General features: G+C 32.2%; 1 protein-coding gene across 2 annotated transcripts in view; it reads right to left on the bottom strand.

Moving 5' to 3' along the window:
• Window positions 1–18,175, bottom strand: part of LOC140439484 (LIM domain only protein 3-like) — a 431,220-nt gene extending 413,045 nt beyond the window's left edge. For both annotated transcript variants that reach the window (XM_072529429.1, XM_072529430.1), the window contains exon 1: window positions 17,951–18,175. The gene's annotated coding sequence lies outside the window, so the exon portion shown is untranslated. The remainder of the gene's footprint in view (window positions 1–17,950) is intronic.
• Window positions 18,176–24,220: the final 6,045 nt, after the last annotated feature.

Genomic DNA, 24,220 nt, shown 5'->3' with positions numbered 1-24,220 from the left:
AATGCGCACCAATTAATAAAGCAAAATACGTTCAGTCAATTACCTACTAATTTCTTTTTTACTAATTTTATATATGGCCAACGCACGATAATCGAGCATGGCACAGAAAAAAGAAGAGTAACATCTTAATCCCTCTTACATTGTAATATAATATTCTAAATGTTTCAATTGTCGTCGGTTATACACTTGGAAGTCACCAGTAGATACTAAAGAGAACATGGAAAATGGGAAGATGATAATACCATGATATCAACATAAATGGAGAGAAGCTTAGTCATTTGAGATTTGCAGATGACATCGTCCTTATAGCCAATCGTATGGATGATGTAATAATATTGGTTGAAAAATTATATCACGCTTATTTGGAGGTCGGACTAAAAACTAATATGAACAAGACGCAAATAATGACTAATCTGGTGCTAAATCGAAATATTGCTGTTGATGGAAGGGATATTGTGCAGACTACATCGTATAAGTACTTAGGACATGAAATTTGGTTGGGCAGAGATAACCAAACATGTGAGCTCCCACGTCGCACAGGATTAGCCTGGGCAGCGTTTGGTAAATTAATTAATGTGTGTTACCTGTACTCACTTATGGATCGGAAATATTAACACTCACAAAAAGGTAGTGAATAAGATTCTCGTGACTCAGAGAGCTATAAAGCGCCAGATGTTGGGTGTCTCTCTGAAGGACCGAATCGCAAACGAAGAATAACGTCGTGGAACAAAAACAACAGACGCCATCGAAAAAATTGCGTTGCTAAAATGGAATTGACAGGACACGTCGCCAGATTATCAGACAAACGATGAACAAAACTCGTATTGAGTGGAGACCAAGACAAGAAGCAATACGCCCAAGACAAGAGGACGCCCACCAACTAGATGGTTTGGCGACTTGAAGCATGTTAGCAATAACTGGATGCAAGCCGCACAAGACAGAGACAGATAGAAAGAGCTGAGGGAGACCTATGTCCAGCAGTGAAAGCGTACAGGTTGATGACGATGATTACTGAAAAATGCCGAAATTCAATCAAGATCTACCCTTCAGATCATAACTTACTAATCAGTGACATCAAACTCAAACTTAAAAAAGTAAAAAACGGCAAGAACCAACTAACCGAATAAACAATGACTGTGTTCGAGATTTGTGTTCGTGATAGCCAAGAAATCATACACGAGATAGAAAAAAAGTTCGAAAAATTGAAAGAAACACATAACATCGAAGACCACTAGAATTAGATCAAAACCATCAAGCAAGAAACAATCAAAAAGTATAAAATTAATAATAATCGCAAACAACAATGGATAAAAAAAATGTAAAAACACTGACGAATACAACAAAATCTATAAAGAAATCAGAAGGAAAATCCGGGATGCAAAAGAAAATGACACAGCAGCAAATGTATTAAAATAGAAGAACTGCAGAAAAATAATAGCACAAAATAATAATAATATGTACAAAAAATGCATGAAATAACTGGACTATATAAGTTAACTTCAACTAGTTTACTTAATCATCAACATCACTGGCTCGACAACCCTTTTTGGGTCTTGGCTTGTTCCAGGATTCTTCTCCATTCTGATCTGTTTCGTGCTTTTTTTCTCCAGTTTTTTATTTTTAAGGTTGTTATATCATTTTCTATTTGTTCTAAGTATCTCAGCTTCGGTCTTCCTCTTGTTCTTTTTTCTACTGGCATCTGTTTGAATATTTTGTTTGGTATTTCGCCTTCTTCCGTTCTTTCTACATGTCCTATCCAACGCGGCCGTCCTATTTTAATGAATGTTATAATATCCGGATCCTGGTATATTTTGTATAGTTCAGAGTTGTATCTTCTTCGCCATATTCCGTTTTCTTTTGTACCCTTATACATGTGTCGCAAGATTTTTCTTTCGAAGGTGGCTAACAACGTTTCCTCTCTTTTAGTGAGTGTCCAGGTTTCTGAGCCGTATGTGCGTACCGGTCTTATTAGGGTTTTATATATTTGGCATTTTGTTTTTCTTGCGACGTTATCTGATCTTAGTTGCCTAATTAAGCCATGGTAACATTTATTTGCAATAAATATTCGCCTCTTCACTTCCTCCGCAATGGTATTATCAGACGTGACTAGGGATCCCAAGTATATGAAATTTTTTGTGGCTGCCTTATTTCTGCGTTTTTTCTTATGCCTCTATCATTTCTCTTCTTGATCTTGCGATTATATCAACATCATCTGCAAATGCTAGTATTTGCACGCTTTTATTAATGATTGTTCTTCGTGTATTGACTGTTGTGTCCCTCAGTATTTTTTCGAGTACGATATTGAACAAGATGCATGATAGAGCGTCTCCCTGGCATAGTCCCTTTTTCACATCTATTGTTTCCGTTAATTCATTTTGTATCCGGATTCTAAATATCAGTTGTGTTGTAGTTGTGTTGATAAAAGAATCTCTAAAAGTAGAAAGCTTTTCCTTACCCTTAAATAAAATGAAATTTATTAAAAACAATTCGTACTAATTTTTTCAACTATATAACTTACTTTATAAGTACCAAATCCTAATTTGTGGGCCTTTCGGTGACATGTTCATCTAGAAACGTATCTTCCAATAACGTCACTCCATAAAACGCTTAACTCCATATAATTTACTCGTCGATTTTATCACTATAATGCGTCTTAATGCCTTTCGATCTGCTTCGGTTATTTAACTTTTGCGTACATTTCTAGGTTTTGTGACGACCGAATCTGTAGTTTTGTATCTTCTGACTATATTTCTTACACTATATCCTGGCAATTGCAACATATTCGCGATTTTCGAATTGGATTTTCCACAACTAAAAAATCTAATAATGATTGAACAAATTTTCTCATCTATAACGTTACCTCGACCTATTGTATAATCCACAAACGGCAAAAACCTTTACAATACAACAAATTTGACATTAACTGACAATATTATTGTTTTGATGTCATTTTTCTAATTCTAATTTTACCTATTAGGTATAGTAGGACATACATTAGATATGATGAGTCTCTGGGCTGGGGTTATAAGTCTTCTTACTTCAATCTGGTTACCATCAATATTTATATATTTGTGGGAACTAAGAAATTGATCAACTACATATTTAGAGGAGAGGTAGATGCAGATGCGGTTGTTTGCTATTTTGGATGCCCAAACAACATTTTTGGGCTGTACTATTGATCCAACAGCTTTTACATATTCGAAAACTTTTATTCCTTGTATGGTTGAAAGTATAATACCTTGGTCTTTTGAAGGATATTTGAAACTGTTTAATGCATGGGAGTAAGATACATGTGACGTAGTGGGTATATTTCGTGAGGTAGTAGCTGATTCCGGTTCATCCATCTTCCCGCTGAGAATTTACGCACATTGGCACAGAGGATCTGAAGCCGGACCTGGCCACTTAATAAAATTGAACAGCAGCCTAGCCTAATTACTTGTTAGAAGAAAGAACCAGCAAAAAGTTGTTGTCGATAATCGATAAGTTGAATTGAAATCGATAAAATATTTTGCCTTTTAAACTTCTGATTTTAAGGTTATTAATAATGCAGTTTTGTACTCACAGAATTCTACGATTTTCAGTGCACTGTCACGTTTAACTTTAAGTTGCAAACAGTATAAAAATGTTTAATAAATTATTTTGAACAACAGCGAAATAATGGCCCTTTTTTACCATTGAATGCTATGAGAAACGTAATTTAAAGAATTTTATATATAATTTTGTATTACAATGTTTTATTATGTATTTTAGCGTGTTGCAGCGGCCTTAACAGCATTTTATCTACTTTTAGTATTATTTCTCAAGCTGTTAAAAATAATGAACTTTTAAAATCACCTTATAAAAAACGGTGTCACAAAAAGAAAAAACTAATACACAAGAGTTGAATGCTAGTGGTATCCGCGATGTTATTTACGACATGTAAAAATCAAGTAATAGTGTCACATAACAAAAGTAACGGATTTATTTAGTGCCTCAGTATTGGTGGTTTAAATTTTAAATGTATTTACAATTATACATTTTTATGTGATCTTTTATAATACTATGGATTAAACTTATCTTGTTTGTCACCTTATTGAAAAGTGAAAAAAAAATATTTTAAAAATGTGATTATTTTCTTCATTTTAAAAATCAAATTGACTAGTGTATTCCTTAATATTTGACATTTTGAAAATTCCTTACTGTTAACTATTCTGACATTTTGGCAACGCTGTGGGGTTCTGACGTCGTAAATCTTGAATGACGTGTATTTTTTTTTATATAAAAAATTCTATAGCCAGCGATCGTCATAAGCTAATAAATAAATTAAAATGTTTTTAAAGAGTTTAAAATTTTACCAAAATAGCTTAGAAAATTACATTCGTTTAAATTCAAGATAACCCCAAAAAATAAAGTCGCGATTTCAAACCAACGTGGAGTATTATATATTTTCACCATTTCCATTTTAAAAATACATTAGATGTGTGAGCCAAAGAGTAACTTTAAAAATTTCATACAGACTGCTTCTCGTTTTGCAAATCCGGTACTGATGAGTCTAAATTGTTCGAAATTCAAGCATGAAATAGCGGGCAAACAAGGAGCGAGCGGTGGAAAAGTTTTCCGAATACGTACGCACGCAGAGAGCTCTTGATTGCTGAATAATACGGGCCACAAAGCTATCTGAAAAGGTTCGTTATCGCTATGAATGACATTTTTAGTGACGTAGTCGTGACAATACTCACTTCGTTAATGTTAACAAGTACTTGATTAACTCAAGGATTCACTCTCAACCAGTGCAGTGTGTAAAGAATATTATAAATTCAAGTACAGCTCGGTGCTTTAGTGTGCATCAGAACGGAATGATGAAAAAATTACTCCTTTTTATATTTTCCGGATGCAACAAAAAGATTTGCTCATTCAACGTAAAACTTTGATACTTTTAACATACTGGTAACATTTAAATCAAAAGATCTATTAGGTATACTGTGTAGATTCTTCTTCTCTCTTCTTCTTAGTCGTTAACCTGATGCAGGTATCGTGATATCATGAAGCTATTAGCTAAATTTCCCAATGTTTCTCCACGTTTTTCTATCTTCTGCCATTCTAGCACATTCTGACAATGGAGCGCCAATGGTAGCAACAATATGGCCCGTGTATCGTGTGGGAGATCTACCTCTATTTCTTTTGCCTTCTACTTTTCCCTGGATGGTAAGTTTTTCAAGACCATTTCTTCGAAGCACATGTCCAAAATAGCTTATTATTTGTTCTGATATTTGTGTTCTTTTGTCTTTTCTTTATGTTTAGCTGGTCCAGTATGGATTCAGCATTCGTATCCGGCAGTACATCTCAAATACATCTATGTTCTTTTTGTCTTTCTCAGTAAGGGTCCAGCATTCCGATACATAAGTAAAAACTGGAAAAACTAGACTTCTTACTAGTCTCATTTTTGTATCGGTAGTTATTTCATGGCTTTTCCAAATTTTTGTTAATTTTGCCATAGCGCTTTTTGCGATTGCTGACCGCACCTTTATTTCTTCAGTACAGCCTCCTTTGTTGGTTATTAATGAGCCCAGATACACAAATTTATCTACAACGGCGATATTGTTTATCATGACCAGATGATTTTGATTGTTGTTAGCTCTGTCAATTATCATGATTCTCGTTTTATCTCTGTTTATTTTAAGGTCCATCGTTAAGCTTACGTCTTCTATCCGTTGTAGCAGGTGAATCAATTCAGCTTCAGAACTAGCGAGGATAGTAGTATCATCTGCATATCTCAAGTTGCAAATCTTCTTCCCGCCAATGGTGATGCCACCGTTCCAGTCCTCAGTAGCTTTCCGCATTATCCATTCACCGTAGATGTTAAATAGAATTGGGCTTAGTATGCAGCCTTGTCTCACGCCCTTTGTGACCCTGAAACTATCGGTTAGTTCCCCATTTATTCTAACTCTGGCATAATTATTATTGTACAGGCTTTTAATTAGCAGTATCAGATGATTGGAGACTCTCATTTCAGACAAAACCTGCCACATTTTACTCCAAAATAAAGTACTTTTAGGAGTCTGGATTACTAAATTCGAAATCAGGAATTCGATCAAAAATAGAGCAATTAAAAGCAGCCTTTTTGAAGATGAGAAAATTTCTGAGTCACCAAAGTCTCAATCTGCAAATCCGATATCGTATGGTAAAATGTATATTCACTCTATTCTTGTTTATGAAACTGTACACCCTGTATATTAAAACATTTTGGAAAATATTTTTTTAATGTGAAGAGTTATAATAAGATCTCATAGATCTAAAGTTAATAATTGTAATTGTATTTACACTTTTAATAAGAAAAAGGTAAAAGATAGAGAAGTGAAAAAACAAATAACACAACAAAAGAATGAGGAATGGGAAAGAACCTGCTTAAATATTGAAACATACATGCGAAAACGATGCGACAACTACAGAGGAATAAGTGTAATATTATCAGTAGGAAGATTATATGGAAAGATACTGCGAGAAAAGATAGAGCAAGCAATAAAAGATAAAATCGAGGAGGATCAGGCAGGCTTCACGGCAGGAAGATCATGCATAGACCACATATACACACTGGAACAACTGTTGGAGAAGAAAAAAGCAAAAAATAGAGATATACATTTGGCATTTGTGGACCTGAGAAAGGCGTATGACTCTGTACCAAGGTCATAACTATGGGAGGCAATGTACAAATTAGAAATACAGACGGAACTCATAGAAGCTACAAAAGCTCTGTATAAAGAAAATAAAGTGTCCATTAAAATAAGAACAAGAATCATAGGAGACTTTACCACAACAAAAGGCTCCTGCAGGGTTCTTCCACATCTCCAACCCTATTCAAAATATACTTAGAGAAAGCCTTGACTACATGGAAAAGAAAATCCAAAGGCATGGGAGTACCGATACGGAACGAATATCTATATACGTTAATAATACGTTATACGTTATATATATATACGTTAAGCTTTGTAGACGATCAAGTAGTTATTGCATAAGACCAAGACGACCTCAGCTACATGATGAAGAAACTACAAAAAGAATATACCAAGGCTGGCCTAGATATTAACCTCGCGAAAACAGAGTACCTATGTACAAGTGAAAAAGACATAGAAGATCTACAGATTGATGACAACGTAACAATCAAAGGAAAGGATAAATTCAAATACTTGGGGTTTATAATCACGAAAAAGGCAACAACAGAGGAAGAAATTACACAAAGATTAGGACAAGCAGGAACAGCTATCCGACAACTTATCTCAATATGGTGGGATAGACACCTAAATATGAAGACAAAAACACGGATTTATAAAACATTAGTGCGAAGTATTATGATATATGGGGCTGAAAATTGGATCATAAACAAGAAAAACAGCAGTAAGATAGTAGCAACAGAGACGGAATGCCTGCGAAGATGCTGCAAAGTAACAAGAATGGATAGGAGAAGTAATGACGAAATAAAGCAAAGAACATCAATAGAAACAGACATACTAACATATATAGAACAAAAAAGACTAAAGTGGTATGGACATGTAAGAAGAACTAGCGACAGCAGATGGATAAAGAGAATAACCGAATGGAGCCTTATAGGAAGGAGGAAAAGAGGACGACCCCGAAAATCCTGGAGGAACGAAGTAGACGACGCCATGAGTAAGGGAGGTCTAAACGATGGAGAATGGGACAACAGAGAGAGATGGAAACAGTTGAGCGAGGGAAGGCAGTGAATACTGTAGAATCCCAGAATATATATACATTAAACCTTAAAATCAGATTAATACGCTGCTACATATCTTTTACATTGCTGTATGGCCTGGAGAGCTAAACCCTTGAAGACACATTAATAAAACAATTAGAGGCATTTGAGATGAATTTTACGGATTGTAATGTATAAGTTGGATTGATCGAATAAGAAATGAAATAGTTTTATACCGAATAAAAAAGAGCACAGAAATAACAAAAATAATAAAAAAAAAACGTAAGTTACAATAATTCGGCCATGTAATGATACAGAGAAGTATAAGCTTCTACACCTCATAATACAGGGCACGATCACCAGAAGAAGAGGTCTAGACTGAAAAATAATATCCTAGATCCGAAATCTCCGAGAATGGTATCAAGAGACATCCGCTAATCTATTTCGGGTTGCCGTAAACAAAGTTAATATAGCCAATATGATCGACAACATTCGATAATCGGACAGAGTACTGAAAGAACAAAAAGATCTAAATAAATAATATTATTGTTTTGCTTTTTAAAAATTTTGCTACAACAATTATTGAATATTATTAAGATGATAGGTGTTCATCTATCTGTATACTACTATCTACATATAATAAAATGCGTTTACAAGAATATCTGCTGGAGAAATACTGAAAAAAACTTTAATTAGTTTTAATTTTTAAATTTATAATCACAATATATTAAAATAAGTAACAAAAGTTAAAAAAAAAAGAGTAAAAAAGGTAGGGTAAGAGAAAGAAAATAAAAACGAAAAGAAAAAAGAATAATAGTATATTATCATACTGTCGGTTTAAAAAGGTGGCAACAACTGCAAAATAAAAAATGATCATACAGTTACTATGTTACTATTTCCATACATTATAATATTTTGTTTATAAATATTTTATCTATATTTCTTTAAACTAAATAGTAAGTTTACTTCTGTATAAGCTTTCGATTCTAAAATATGGTGCATAAAGTAAACTAAAGAATAATATTTAGTTTAAACTGTTAACAATCCATCTAAAAAAGTTAATTTATGTAGTATAGATCATAAAACATGACTTAATAATATAATCGATGAAATTTTTATGAGATAACAACACATTTTTAATACAACAGGTTTAAAAATAAATTCAATAAAATAGTGTGGCACTAAAGGTGTCTATGCAATATTAGATTTATGTAATTAACTTAAGATATCTGTTACCGCTCAATGAATGGACTTATGAAGGGATAAATTCTGTAGTGAACCCTTATAATCTTTTAAATCAATGGGATTATCAAAAAGGATATAGACCGTAGGTGTATGTTTATTATCTCAACAATAATCATTTAAGTTGAAATCACGAAATGTCTTGCGTTATGTACTATGGGTATATACGGGTTGGCCACTTAAAAGGGTCTACTTACTCTGATATTTGGAAATATTCATTAGATTTTGTAAAAATTCTAAAAAGGTCGATTTTTATTCCAAAGGGGTCATCTTTCAACGACACAGACATCTGTTATTTGTCAACCCCTACCTTCCAGTACCACAAACACTTAATTTTAAATAGGGACTAGACCATGTGTGACATATCATTAGACAAGTATTTTGCTGGATAATTCAGGCATTCACATCAAAAACTACAATGAAAGAAATTTGTAAAATGTCTAGTTATTTGAAGTGTTATTGGTAGTGTTTAATAAAGATAGTAAATAAGCATTTTTTTTAATTTGTTCGAAATGATCTACTCTGTTGCAGAATGGGTCGAAATTATCGATATATTCGAGTTGTTGATACTAGTTAATACTAATACTAATATCACAAAAATTAAAGAATTTTTTATGTAACAGTGATATTTATATTCATTTGAACAATATACAAAATAAGTGACAGTTTTTAGTACCTTAGGAAATAACGCGATTGTTCGCCAATAAGCGCTGCGCTCAGTCGCCATTTTCTTCTCATTTAATTATATTTTATTAGTATATTCAATGATTAACAAAACTTAGTCGGTTGCTGGTTGTTTAAAAATTTTGTTAGTGATAAATAACACAAATGTTTTAAAAAACTTTTTATTAATAAAATAATACATTAGAAAAAATTGTATAACATAAAAGAAATGTAAACACTTTATTCACTCTCATAGCATTTATTGTAGCATATTTTACATATTGTAATTATATGTTCACCACAATCTGCACACCTTGAAGTGGTTTTTTTTATTTTTGAAGTAAAAGTAACTTCGAGGACAGTAAAAACATTTGACTTTATTTTTAGATTCTGCAGTTGTTACTGAAGTTTCTTCATCAGCAAGACCTTGGCGTCTTTTTTAAAGTCGTAATAATATTGACATTGTTGGTATTGATGCACGACTTATCAGGTGGGGTCTGTTGAGATCTGTACTAATTTCTCTTAGATATTTACGGCGTTCTAATTTAGCATTAGTATTGCTATAATAAATTACCTGACTATTTATTCCTGCAATATTCATCAATGAAAAAAAGACTGTAAGTGACCATCGGCAACTTATTCGAGAAACGAAGTTATTACATTTCATCTGGTTCACAACACCCACTACCCCTTTGTTGTAAAGTTTTCACCCGAACATTTTTTTTTCTTGGAAACATATGATAGTAAAAGACAATCTTTACCATAAACAAAAATGCTGCTGTTTAGTGGTCTTCCTTTTGAAGCTACAAAAAGAGGAGGAATTTGTGGTTTATTATTTCTCAGGGTTCCTACTAGAGTTATCCTGTAATTATGTAGCAAGTCAGTAGCCAGTGAAATGGACGTAAACCAATTGTCGCAAGTAATGTTGCGTCCAGTATTGGTAATTGGTTCTATCATACGTTTAACCACACTGCTAGGACTATTATCTATCTCAAAGGTGCCTTCTGGCTTCTTTCCAGCATATATTTCCAACTTTGCTGTATAAAAAGTTCGCGAATCGAAAAGTGCGAACATTTTTATCAAATATTTTGCCGGCTTACTGGATATATATTGACGAAAGCTACATTTTCCCCGAAAACCTTCAAGCATCTTGTCAATGCAGCAATACATTCCAACTGTATAGCAAGCCATGCACTTTTCTCTAAAAACTCGTCGAAAACTTTTCTAATGGGTACAAGTTTGTCATGCTTTCGTTGTTCTGCTCTGGACTGGATATCGTCAAAGCGTAGTACACGAAGGAGGATATAGAATCGCTTCCTTGACATAACTGTCCGATAACTGTCAGATTTACATAAGAAGCTTTGAAAATACCCTAAGCCAAATAGTGCTCTAATTTCTAATAGAGTAAACGGGTTGCGCATTTTTACTAAATACGTATTGGTATGTTGCATATTTTCGTTTATCATTTTGTCAAAGAAAAACAATTTCCAGCATTCGATTGGTGTTAGCATATTTTTCGCTATTTTTTTTACACCTAGTAGACGAGTAACTATGTTACGCCTACGTGTGCGCCTACTTTTTTTGCTGTAAATGAACAGTCCATTTTGTTATACCATCTTTTCTAAGATAAACTGGATCACCGTTATGACAAACAGAAGCCACATCATTGTCATCAGAATCTGCTGACAATTCAACGTCTGTATTATGACCTAAATTTTCACACTGGTCTATATCACTGTCTTCTTCATCTTGTAAACCAGGTTTATTTTCATTCTCCTCGGCTTCAACCACGCTACACTGAGTCTGAATACCGGTTGTTTTGTGAATACTTTAGTAGCCTTAAAAATAATTCCAACTGAATGCTGCGCCTCACCAAGCTAACAATAACGAGTTCATTAAAAGTCATTCACCGTTTTTTGATTTAAAATTGGACAGTAAACCTCCGTAAAAATTTAGAAAATTCAGAAAATAGAAGAATTTGACGAAATTTTGGATCATCATCCTTCCTCATTCCATCACGGCAATATTGTGACCAATTGTCATTTTTGAAATTATTCTACTAGTTCTACTACTACTTGAATGATTTATATTTTAATGTTATGCAGCTACTGATATTTATATACCTGGTATGCCCACAGAAGCGGGACGATCGAATATTTCGCCAAATGTATATAGGATAAAACCACTAAAAAACACCTGTTTAATATTTTTTAAAAATCTATTGACTGACACAAAACACAACCTCCCTCCCTCACCCCTGTGGGTGAGGCTGTGGGATCTTTGAAATGTGAGAAGTGGGACAACTGGAAAAGGTATGTTGGAACCAGCAGTATTACTAAAGACAGCGAGTTTTAAACCAGTTTTTTGAAAGAGGCAAAGTCAACTTATCACATACAAAATTGAACAAGCTCATTCTCAAATAGACTGTTAAAAATAGCTGGTATAAAAACTTACACAAAAAAAACCTTCTATGACCAATAGGAACGAAGTTAGGGACTATTTTTTAAAAAATCATATCTCCATTGTTTATAAACATCAAGCAGTAAAATTTGTACAAATTTTAAATGAAAATTTAACTCTATATTGAAACTCTATATTGATACAATGCATCCAATTTTTGAAACTTACAGTCCTTCGAAACGAAGGTACTTTCGAAAGATTGACATAGGGAAGTGGAGGGGATAACTGTTTCAGCTCCGTTTTTTTTTTCGAGATCGGAACTTCAAATTGAAACACGTAGGAAAAATTTACATTATCCTGGCTTCGATTACAGCTAGAAGCCTCTTTTTTTTCTGGGGTAGCTCGTCGAAATATGAATAACTACATAGTTTTCACTGACCGGGAAATATGAGAAATCCCGGAAAATCAACATATATTTTTTTTCATTTTATATCAATGATGTTATAATAGTTATATATTTTATAAATTAAATTTCAGGTAATTTTTTCCACATTATATTAATATATTCCTTGTATTTTATTTTGTTAATAAAAAAATTAATAAAATTTATCGTCACCTAGTAATCCCCACCTATGTCTTTAAAGCTTCAGATATCTGTGAAAAAATTTTCGATCTTTTTTTTAACCAGACTGGGCTAATACTTTATGTAAGAACTAGACTACAATATTAGTCAATTAGACTGTGAAAAAACAACATCAGTAGCTTGTGCTGGACATGTAAGAAGAGAAACGAAAGCAATATATCAGAGAATACCAGAAAAAATTTAATAATGTATGTGAAAAGATGAGAAAGGAGGTTTTCAGAGCAAAAGTGGTAGAAAAATGGGCTGGGGTATAAAATGAAGTCCAAATACAATTTGGAAAAATATTGCTAGTGTTGTTAAAAATACTCTCTAATCTATATTACAAGATCTCTTTTAAAAATTGAAGATATTTTGAACAAATTTAAATACTTGGACGACCCTCAGAAAAGAAATTTGAGGAAACAAACCTAGTATTAGTCAAACGAAGTCCAAGAAAAATATATATATATATATATATAGAAGAGGAAATTATATAAAGGGTGACAGAGTCATATAAAGTGTACAATAAACTTTATAGCGGAAAGGGTGAAAGCAAGATAAATATAATTTTCAAACATATGGCAACAAAAGTACTAAAATACTACACTGTCCCACAAAACTTTTACTTTTGTTGAATTGCCTTTATAATAATTAAATAGATTTAATACAATACAAGTTGCCTTTGTTAATTCGTATTTTTTTAAGTTTGTCATTTTTATGGCTGAAAAGAAAGTTTTTGTTAAGGTGCTCTCGATAAATCTAATATTTACTTATAAAATATTGCTTTTGAATTTTGTTGTATTCCTTTCTGGTATATTATTGGTTACTTTTTCGGGGAAAAAAAGTATATATAATAACAAATGATTATTTTTAATAAGACCAGATCATGTAGCTAGCAAAGATTTCGAGAAACTAGTTCTTAGTCAAGGAGACCTGGACAGCGAAGACCAAGGGCAACAATTGCCGTGGAAGATCGGTTCCTTAGACTTTAATTGCTTGAAGAATGGAGAGTTACTGCTACAGCTTTGAATAGGAGACTGAAAGATGTTCATGGCACTATAGCTTCAGTTATCTGATACAGGCCATTTATTGAACGCAGCTCATTGATGACAATGCTTGGAATTCTTCCATGCTTATGCAGATTGGAATATCGAAGATTGGAGAAATTTTTTGTTAACAGACTACTCTCATTTGAAGAGATATTCACTAAATGGTAAACAAACATTGTGGAGTAGGCATGCAAAATACTATGCTCAATATTGCTTCGCTCGTAGAGTACACTTTGGTATTGAAGGTATTCCTTTCTTTGGAAGCATATACAGATTTTGTTATGTTAGGGGGAGGTGACCGCACTGCTGATTAATGATTAGGGAACGCCTTATATGCATTTTAAGATTAAAATTTTTCTCCTTATTCAGGATAATGCTCAGCCGCACATAGTCAGGGTAACAGTGGAATACTTTACAGATGTTGCTACCCTGTCCTTTTAGAAATCCAGACCTTAACGCCATAGAGCATTTGCGGGACAACTTAAAGGAAAAGGAAAAAGTAGTTAGTCAAAATTACGGTGAGTTTAAAACTGCGGTAGCGTTAAAACAGGCGCTCTTCGATCCAGTCTGTGCTAGAAAGAATAAGAGCTATTATTTGAACACGGTGAGGAAATGCTCGTTTTTAATACCTATACTTTAGAATTATTATTTTATGATTTCAATTTGAAATCTTACTATGAACAAAAAAAATATAAATTTTTATTTATTGTTAAATTAATCAATATTTTTGAACTTATTTTATATTTGTGGTTTTTTATTGAATATACATTAAATTTTTTTAATTGATTAAAACTTTTTAGCTTTACTTAAAACAAACTTAGTATCCAATTAATTATGTGCGGCGGTGCCGCACGAAAATATGCCAAAAAGGGATGAAAAACATAGTTTTACAATTTATTAAACAAAATAATTTAACAGAAATCCAGTTAAATTAACGAAAAAAGTAACAGCAATGGTCATCAAAAGAACAACCGAAAAGTAAAGAAAGATAAAGCAATTAGACCAGCCTATATCCCTGGATCAGTATGGACTTCGTTAGGAGATAAGGGAAAAAGGTTGATAACAAGTTTGTTTAATAGAACTATGGAAGTGGTTTATGAGAAATGTAGAAGCATTATATGTAGTACCTATATATCTGAGTATATACATATTTATATCTGAAAATTAGTTTTTATGCAAGATAGATTTAGACAGATAAACAAGAGATGCAATTTTCATTATAAGGCAGCTGATAAAAAAATATAGGAACAAAGAAACAAATCCTCATGTCGTAGTTATTATTCTTGAAAAAGGATAAGATAGCCTTCCTCAAAAGATTCTGTGATGAGCGCTCAATAAAAAAGGACATTAGTGTTAGGACAGATATGGGAAAAACTGATAAATTTCATGTCAAAATAGGATTTCATCTGGGTCAGTGTTTATTCTAATATATTCTTATTATTTTGGATTAGGTAACAGGGAAACTACGAGGTAACATTCCCTGGTTATTAATGTATGCTGATGATGTAACCTTATTAGGAAATAATGAAAGAGATTTAAAACGAAAATGTAAGAGTGGAAACAAAGTCTTAAATAAAAAGGTTCAAACTTACTGGAACAAAAACAGTGTATCTAGAATGTTCATTTACATATGGAGTTACTACTACAAATCAGATGATAACTTTGGATGTGAAATGATTGTGAAAAGTAATGGTTTTAAATAACTAGTTGTTTGTCACAGAAAGATTCCAATGAAAATTCCAAAGAAAAATTCTATAAAATAAAAACCACTAATACATGTGCCGGAAATAAGAATTCTTAGATGAATAAGTGGAGTGAGAATAAATGATAAAATTAAAAATGGATACATTAGCCAAGTATCAATTGATCTTAACTTGAGGTATAATAGGATAAGATGGCTATGGCATGTATAACGTTTAAATGAAAGTCACAATGATAATACGAAGAATTGCTGAGTTGAAAGATCCTGGAAGAAGATCGAAGAAGACGTTATAGGAGACGCTTAGTGAAGACATGTTTGTGATGTATATATGATATATATATATATATATATATATATATATATATATATATAAATAAGGATAACTCGAAGAGTGGTGGGTTTTTTGGTCAAAAGGTGGAGAAAAAAGACAAAGAACTTTACTAGACTACTTCATCTATTTATTTGAACACGTTTCGCTCTCTAATCAGAAAGCATCATCAGTTCATCTAAAAAGCACAATATGAAAAACCAAACATCCATTAAAAAGTCAATATAAATGTGTTACCTTAAAAAGAGATGTAGCAGTCAATGGTGTAAAATGTTAAGAAGCTTAAGATATTAGACATTAAATACTTAGGTTGTATAAACAATCAATTGAAACTAAATACAGTTTACAATTTAATTCAAACATATCACACCAAAAGATCATGTGCTTATAGTACATGTAGGTAATTTAAAAAGTAACAAGATCATAAGATCACACTTTTAACAGTATGATATTAATTTATTTTATTTTTACTTTAGGTAACATTATTGAAAAGATTAAAAGTTTATTATAGTAATATTATAAAATGTGTAATGAAGTTACCACAAAAGCTTCCAATGCATACAGCAGACACCCAGCAAATGGGAGCACATTTCAGATTCCCATAGATATCACGTGAAAAGGCAGTGTCCTTAGTCCTTGAAGTCAAAACATGACACACAACAAGGCGAGTTACCAACCGCTAATGCAAGAAGGCGGTAAGTTTAAAAAATATATGAAAAAGTAGGTGAAAACCTTGTCTGTATGAACCATTAAATGAAAGAAAAAGATGTTTAAAAACACCATCTTCCCTTCAGGGAATGGTTTGGAGAAAAAGAACAAACAAGTGAGGTCAATCACTATATATCATATAAGTGTCTAAGTTATTACTGGCTAGTCAGTTACAGGTGCAGATTTAATTCCAACAGTCCAAGGTTCATAATAATGTGGAACAGAGAAATTAATGAGAATTCTATGAATCAAATTAATTTAAAATTTTATTAAACTATTTCATCAAAAATTATTTTTTCATCGGCAAATACTTATTTTTTACATACTTTTTAAATTACATGTACTATAACCACATGGTCTTTTGCTGTGCTTTGTTTGAATCAAATTGTAAACTGTACTTAGTTTCAATTGATTGTTTATACAACCTAAGTATTTAATGTCTAATATCTTAAGCTTCTTTACATTTTACACCATTGACTGCTACATCTCTTTTTAAGGTAACACATTTATATTGACTTTTCTATGGATGTTTTCGTTTTCATATTGTGCTTTTTAGATGAACTGATGATGCTTTCTGATTAGAGAGCGAAACGTCTTCAAATTAATAGAAGAAGTAGCCTACTTCTTTGTCTTTTTTCTCCACCTTTTGACCGAAAAACCCACCACTCTTCGAGTGATCCTTATTTATATTGGATTAACGGTCGTACTCCTTTTTTCGATATATATATATATATATATATATATATATATATATATATATATATATATATATATATATAAATATATATATATATATATATATATATATATATATATACATTATTAAGCGATCTGGAATTGCCAAGTAGGTGTCACAATTTTTTACGATTTTTCCTCACTTTTTAATTTTTTTAATTTTTTATGGAGACGATCTTGAAGTAATAAAGACGTTTTAAATTTTATTGTTGAAACGTTTTGTCTTTTACCTATCCTTTTATTAATAAGTGGTAAACGTTTGATATATGATCCGGTTAGGTTTTCAAAATAAATGTTTCTATATTTTGTCTATGCTTATGTTTTGGTCTTCTTTATTTTGCGCTTTAGTTCTTAATTTATAAATAATAAAGTTGATATATTTATTTTTTATTAGAATAGTAACTTTATTTACACTTGTTTTCCAAGATTTTTCTGGAACTTCTTTTATTTAATATTACACATCATATTTAGTGACTTCAATATTAGAAAATCTAATCAATTTAATTATTCGTGCTTTTTCAATTACAATTTTGATAAAGTTGTCCATAACATTTGTAAATATGAAGATAATATTCTATTCTTACAAAATATTTAAAGTAAATAATTATATTATTTAGTAATTTTATTAATCGTAAAAGTCAAAAATTACTTCTATAAGTACTTCATTGGAACATGTTTATTATTATTATATTGTTACAAGTTTGTAATGTTTTGGCCAAGATGCTCTTTCTTATATTTACAAACAAGTAAGGTAGTAAAACTTGTTACAGTAGTATTACGTGACAATATCTCATACTAATGTGTAAAAACTTACCCTTGAAAAAGGCCATTCACATTTTAACAGAGGAAATTAAACATTCTCCTGCGACCTGCGAACACGTTGTCCTCTCAATATTTATCACAGTATCACAACTACACTCTAAACCAGCTCGCGATAAACTGACTGTTCGTTCTTTGATGCCGAAGACTTGTCAGTGCGTCGGTCACTTCGCCAATGAAGAACTTTTAGACCGTCGACGTCGGATGCGCACAAAACGACGTCGAGCGTCCCAACGCCGGCTGGCTGCTCTCTCTCCACACAACGGCATCGTAATTTTAAAGCGATACAGGTAGCTGATATGCGATTTAATTAACTTTTTAGGAACTAATCTCTCCTTTTCGAGAGCCAATTGAAAAAGTCTGTTATTTTTAATTTTACACCGGCGAACAGAGAATAAATTATGGATGTTGCTGCAAAAATATTGATTTTCACATATTTGCTAATAATTTACTAACCAGTAAAATTATTACCACTATTCTCTTTGCCTTTATCTATACGGTGTCGGCGTTCCTGATAAGTTTCTGTCTTAGGCCATACCAATATTAATTCCATTCTGAAACATGTCTTGTCACAGAGTCTCTCACTTATTTTCTTTAAGTTTTTGAATCGAAGCTTCTAAACTGGAGTAGTATTAATTTCTCTTTATAATAACATGCTGAGGCGAGCGTCACGGAAGTAGCGCCACTATAGATTGTCTCAATGTGACTAGTCTGTACAGGGTAAATGCACAACATCGATGCTATACTTCTTTGCAAACTTAAAATAAACGTCAGTTCTTACTACTTAGCCTAATCCATCTTTTATGTTGAGGGTAGCTTAAGTACTAATGCCCACTAACGACCCTATCTGACTTCCTTCTCTCAGTGGTTCTCAAACAATAACTAATATTTGCTACAACATACTTGAGTTAAATTAAAATAAAATAGAAATTAAGAAATGCCCTTTATTTATGTCACACAAGCAGTTTGTTTTTAATTCTACAGTATGTGCTAGCGATACAAACCATTTGTTTATAGATTTAAATAAAATCGGATAAAATAAAACTATAATATAAAAAAACATTTTATTTATGTATTTTTTCGTTCAAAAGTTACGGGGGGAAGGACTTTTAAAAACCGCACTGTATATGTTGGCAGTAACAAAACGTAGAAATATCCGAAAATAAAACTAATAGATAAGTTGAAAATAAAAGAAGTCATTGTATTTAATTTCGTATGTAAGTAATCGTAATTGTACACCATTATATTTAGTTTCTTTTTCTGTCAATCGCTGTTACATTTAGTTTCTGCTTCACTATCATCATTATCATTATTATCGTCACTGTCATCACTATCTCCGTTATGTAATGTGTGCTGTAATTAAATTTCGCATTTCAGCTTCTTTAAAATTCGCGTTGGGTCCAGCTATATACCGTTTCACTTCACTCCAAACCATTTCGATGGGATTGAGTTCACAGTGATAGGGTGACAGAAGCCATTCTTGAATATCTTTTTTTAGTGTTGAACTGTTGGGAATTTGTTCTGACTTTCTGCTGTGATATGAGGCATTGCCCATTACCACAACAGTTTTTTCTGGCAAATTTAGCATTAAGTAATTTTCGAACCAATCTTCGAAGATCGGTCCATCCATTTTGTCGTGGTAGTCCTGAGTATTTTTCTTTGCCAAAAACGTAAGCTCTGCTCCATCAACAAATCCACTGGTAGATCCTGCGTGCAATAAAACGAACCGTGCACCACGAGCTGTTGGAGCTTTTAATCCTGTTGTCAGACCGCGAACAAAAGCATCGCGATGAGATGTAATTGTTTTATAAACCCATTCTTTTTTCACACTGTACCCGATATTTACCCATGATTTATCCAAATACACTATGTTGTATCCTTCTACACGGTATTTACGAATTGCGCGAAAATAGCGATGACGCCACGAGATGATTTCTGGTTTTTCAATCATAATTGAATTTCTGCCACGTTTTATAAACACAAAATCCATATCACTCAGCAAGCAATGTAGCGTGGCCCGTGAAAAGTTGGGCAAAGTTTCTTCGACATTTACAACTGCTAATATGGTGTTTATTGTTAGTGGTATGTTGTCACGAAAAAATTGATAAAATATTCTACGAATTTTGCCCCTGACAACTTCATCGTACTTGTTGTCACGAGAATTAATAACCTTTCGCTTCTTGGGCCTGCTCTTTGGAGATTGTAATCCAGGTGATAAATATTCCTGACGTGTGCGAAACAGAGTTTTTTCGCAAACACCACTCATTTCTGACACTTTCCTAATTACACTTGAAAAAGAATCGTTGTTATCCTGATTAAGATGATAATTAATAATATTCATTAGTATCTGCTTCTCTGAAAGTTTCAGAGCTTTTCCACGTTTCCATTGAACAATTTCCTCCAGTTTGCGGTAAAAATTCGGCGTCAAATATAACAATAGCCAACAATAAAAAATAACAATAATTGCCAACAGACACCAACAAATAATAACAATAACAAAACAGTAACAGTACATCCAAGATGGTACAAATAATCGTAACTCGAATATGTTTACGCGCTCCGAAGAACAAATAAAGACTAATTAAGGCCCTGGATGTATCAAGATTTTAAACATATTCTGTACAAGAATTACTCTAATTGCTTCTTAATTACTGAATAACTTAGAAGAAAGTATTTGCAGTTGATATCAACCAAAATTACAAAATCCTTACACATTATGGCAGTAATTAGCACCGCAGGGAGATAAATAACATTTTAAATTTGGCAGTTAGTAGAAATTACCGAAATTATTTTAAACTTTAAAACAAATGTTTATTTAATGCACATTTTATTATACTACTGCTACTAATAAAAGATAAAACATGATAAGTTACTATTAGAAATAAATAGTGTATAGTATTATGTAAAATTATTAGCAAACGATATTTGTAAATTACATAAAATTGTACGTGAGGATTTGTTGAGAACTCCTGGTTTATTCCGTTTATTTTGAAAGATAGACAATAGAGAACGCCATCGCTCACTGCATAAAACTGGCAACGTCTTGGCGAAATTCCCATAAGGTTAGCATTGGATATCTTACCCTGTACAGACTAGTCACTTTGAGACAAAGTATCATATGTCATAATTATTGTCAATATTTGTGGTTATTTGCACTTTTGCAAAATGACAATAAAATTTTTTCAAAATGAAAATAGATGGAGAATATGACAGAAGTTTTCAGCAGTTTAATTTATTTTTATTCTGTATATTATACCTCCACCTACCAATTTCTATCATACAAATTAATATAAACTTTTTTAATTAAAATCGATCTAATTTTCCTGGGCTATAAATAGTAACATAGAAAATAATAATGCAAAAGATAACTTGACCAAAAAAGATGTCTAATGTGATGATTGTAATTAATAAATAATATGTTTTACATTACTTATCACTTATTAGAATTATAATTAGTTTAGATTCACTTATTGTAATATAGCGTAGTCATATTTTACCGATTTATATTACAACCTGTATACTCAGTTTATAATGACTGGATGTTAGCTGTAATTACAGTTCCTTTTTAAAATTGGCTAAAAAGAAACAATTTCCTTCATTCGTGATTATTTCATCGATAAGAAGGCGAGCTGATGAACACATTTTAAAACCTTAATACTTTTCCGATTAATTTCCAAGTAAATAAGGTCGAAACGTCGTTAATGTGCACAAATTTGGTTCAATAAAACCCATTTGATTTTATTCGAATCAAATGAGTATATACTGTGAGTTTATCTGTTCTATTGAACAATTTATGTTTTTTTAAACAAAGAACACAGTTGTAAAATAATAAAATATACACAATAAGCGGTATTTTACACAATACACGGTGTTTGGGAAAGTATGTACTATTTCTTTTCATATTTTTACTATTAATATTTCTGTTACGGTACTGTAATGTGATCTAAATTCAATACTGTATCCTAACGACTTTTGTTAAATATATTGTTTCCTGTTAAATTGCTAAACTGGTTGTCTCATGTATTATGTTAAGTGCGGAGAATTTGACTTCCTTTGTATTCTGTGTCACAAATATGCACACAAGTGTACGGTTTCGTATTACTGTCTCTATTAACTTAAATTATCGCATTCTAAATCACAATACAATAGGGTGATTTATTGATGTACCCTCTTCCACCCAACGGCCAGAGGTTCTTTTCTGACCTGCAATCTCACAACACTTCATCTCAAGACATCGAACGAGAAAGACCTAGTGCGTGATAGGTTCTTCGCCATCGAGCGCCGGCCGGCGCCACGACGCAGTACCAACGAGATTTCCTTTGCTACGACATCAATATTTCAAAGGGTAAGTCTATATTCTTTGTACAAACATCAATAATGAGTAAGACCAGTTAATTTCTTAATTTATTGACAGTTATATTTGCTATTTTTCGCTAATTGATTTACAAACAAATTATTTCATTTTTTTTCGTTATTATTATTTATCGAATATCATTTAACCAGCGACCTCATTAAGTTTTATACAAAACATTTGGCCACTTCGAGCTCGGATGATAAATAATAATTTTTTTTGACTTTGATTCAATTAATTTCATTGTGTTTCAATTAATTCATTTTAATTGTTTTTTTTTCTTTTCAATTTAACTTTAAATCGGTCCTTCGGCATTATTTTTAAACTTAATTTACATAATTGAATTGGATCATATTTACACAGCAATTTTTAAATTTATTTCTATTTTTATAATGCATAATTTCAGTAGGTAAAATACTTTTATATATATTTTGATTAATATCATACATTAATTATACATATATATTATATTTACGATTTATTGTGTTTTATTGTGATTTATTTACATATTTACATTATTTTTGTGTTGATTTTTATGAATTATTTTTGTTCTACTTGTACAATACTTTCCAACTCATTCTGTAGGTCTTGTTTGTTAACTTAAACACATTTCTTTCGATTTTCTTTGTAATACTTATCTTTAGTTACTTACCTTTTATCGATATTCTCACTTGTTTGCAATTGATTTTGTTTAAAACCGTTCACTTCTTTAAATCTAGATATTCTCTTCGTGTTGATTTGTTATTTTATGTTTGCATTGTCCTCTCTTTCGTGCTTGTATCTTACAATGCTCAACAAAATGAACAAATCCAACTTTTCGCGCCATTCTCGGCATTCTCTAGATTCAAGGAGGCCTATGAAACGCATTCAAGTATCAAAACCACACGCCTTCATTATTATTCGTAGCCAGGGTAGATTTTCATAAATCTCACAACCTTGTTTCGATTGAATTTATTGTCTTCTTCTACTCACTTTCGATTATCGCTGTCTTATTTCAATATTTCGATCAAATCTCCGTTACTTGTGGTTTCGTTAGTGCCACAAAGCACTCTAAGGTAACTAATCAAGGTGTTAAATGTGTCTTGTGTTCCGGTTCTTATCAGTCATATAGATGTTTGTATTTTTTGTGACTAAACGGCTTCAAGAACTTTTTTCGTTGGTTAATCCACATACTTCTTGTGTACGTGGCCTGATTCCACCTCATTCGAAACGACGAATTGCACGGTTTGCGAATCACGGTCTCGCTTTTGCTTCGTTTGTTAACCAACGCTCAAATTTATCTTGTTCCTTTAGACAATCACTTCTTTAAATACTAACATTTCTAATTTGCATCACAAACACATTTAATGTCCTCGTCTATTTCGTGCTTTGTGTTCTGGTTCTCACTATTCATGTAAATGTTTGTATTTTTTGGGACTAAATGGCTTCAAGAACTTTTCTCGTGGGTTAATCCACATCATTCTTGTGTACGTGGCCTGATTCCACCTCATTCGAAACGACGAATTGCACGGTTAGCGAATCACGGTCTCGAGTTTTGCTTCGTTTGTTAACCAACGCTCGAATTTATCTTGTTCCTTTAGACAATCACTTCTTCAAATACTAACATTTCTATTTTGCTACACAACCACATTTAATGTCCTCGTCTATTTCTTTCCACATAGTTGATACTGATCAAATATGTTTTCGTATCTTTCTTATAATTCGTATCCTGCTAGATACAGGCTCCACAGCCAATTTTATTTCCGTGATCTACCAAATCACGCATTTTTGTAATCAGATCTTATAGAAATACTCATAGGGGTTGAATTGGTTTTTCGTTTCGTAAATTCTGGTCAAAATTCTCGGCGAACCAAATCATCCTGTGGTCTTAGAAATCATTTTCAATTATGTTCTATAAGGGCGAGTCTCTACGAC

The sequence above is a fragment of the Diabrotica undecimpunctata genome, chromosome 4 (assembly GCF_040954645.1).
Source record: "Diabrotica undecimpunctata isolate CICGRU chromosome 4, icDiaUnde3, whole genome shotgun sequence".
In the NCBI taxonomy this organism is placed as follows: Eukaryota; Metazoa; Arthropoda; class Insecta; order Coleoptera; family Chrysomelidae; genus Diabrotica; species Diabrotica undecimpunctata.
This window is presented reverse-complemented; position numbering and strand designations above follow the sequence as displayed.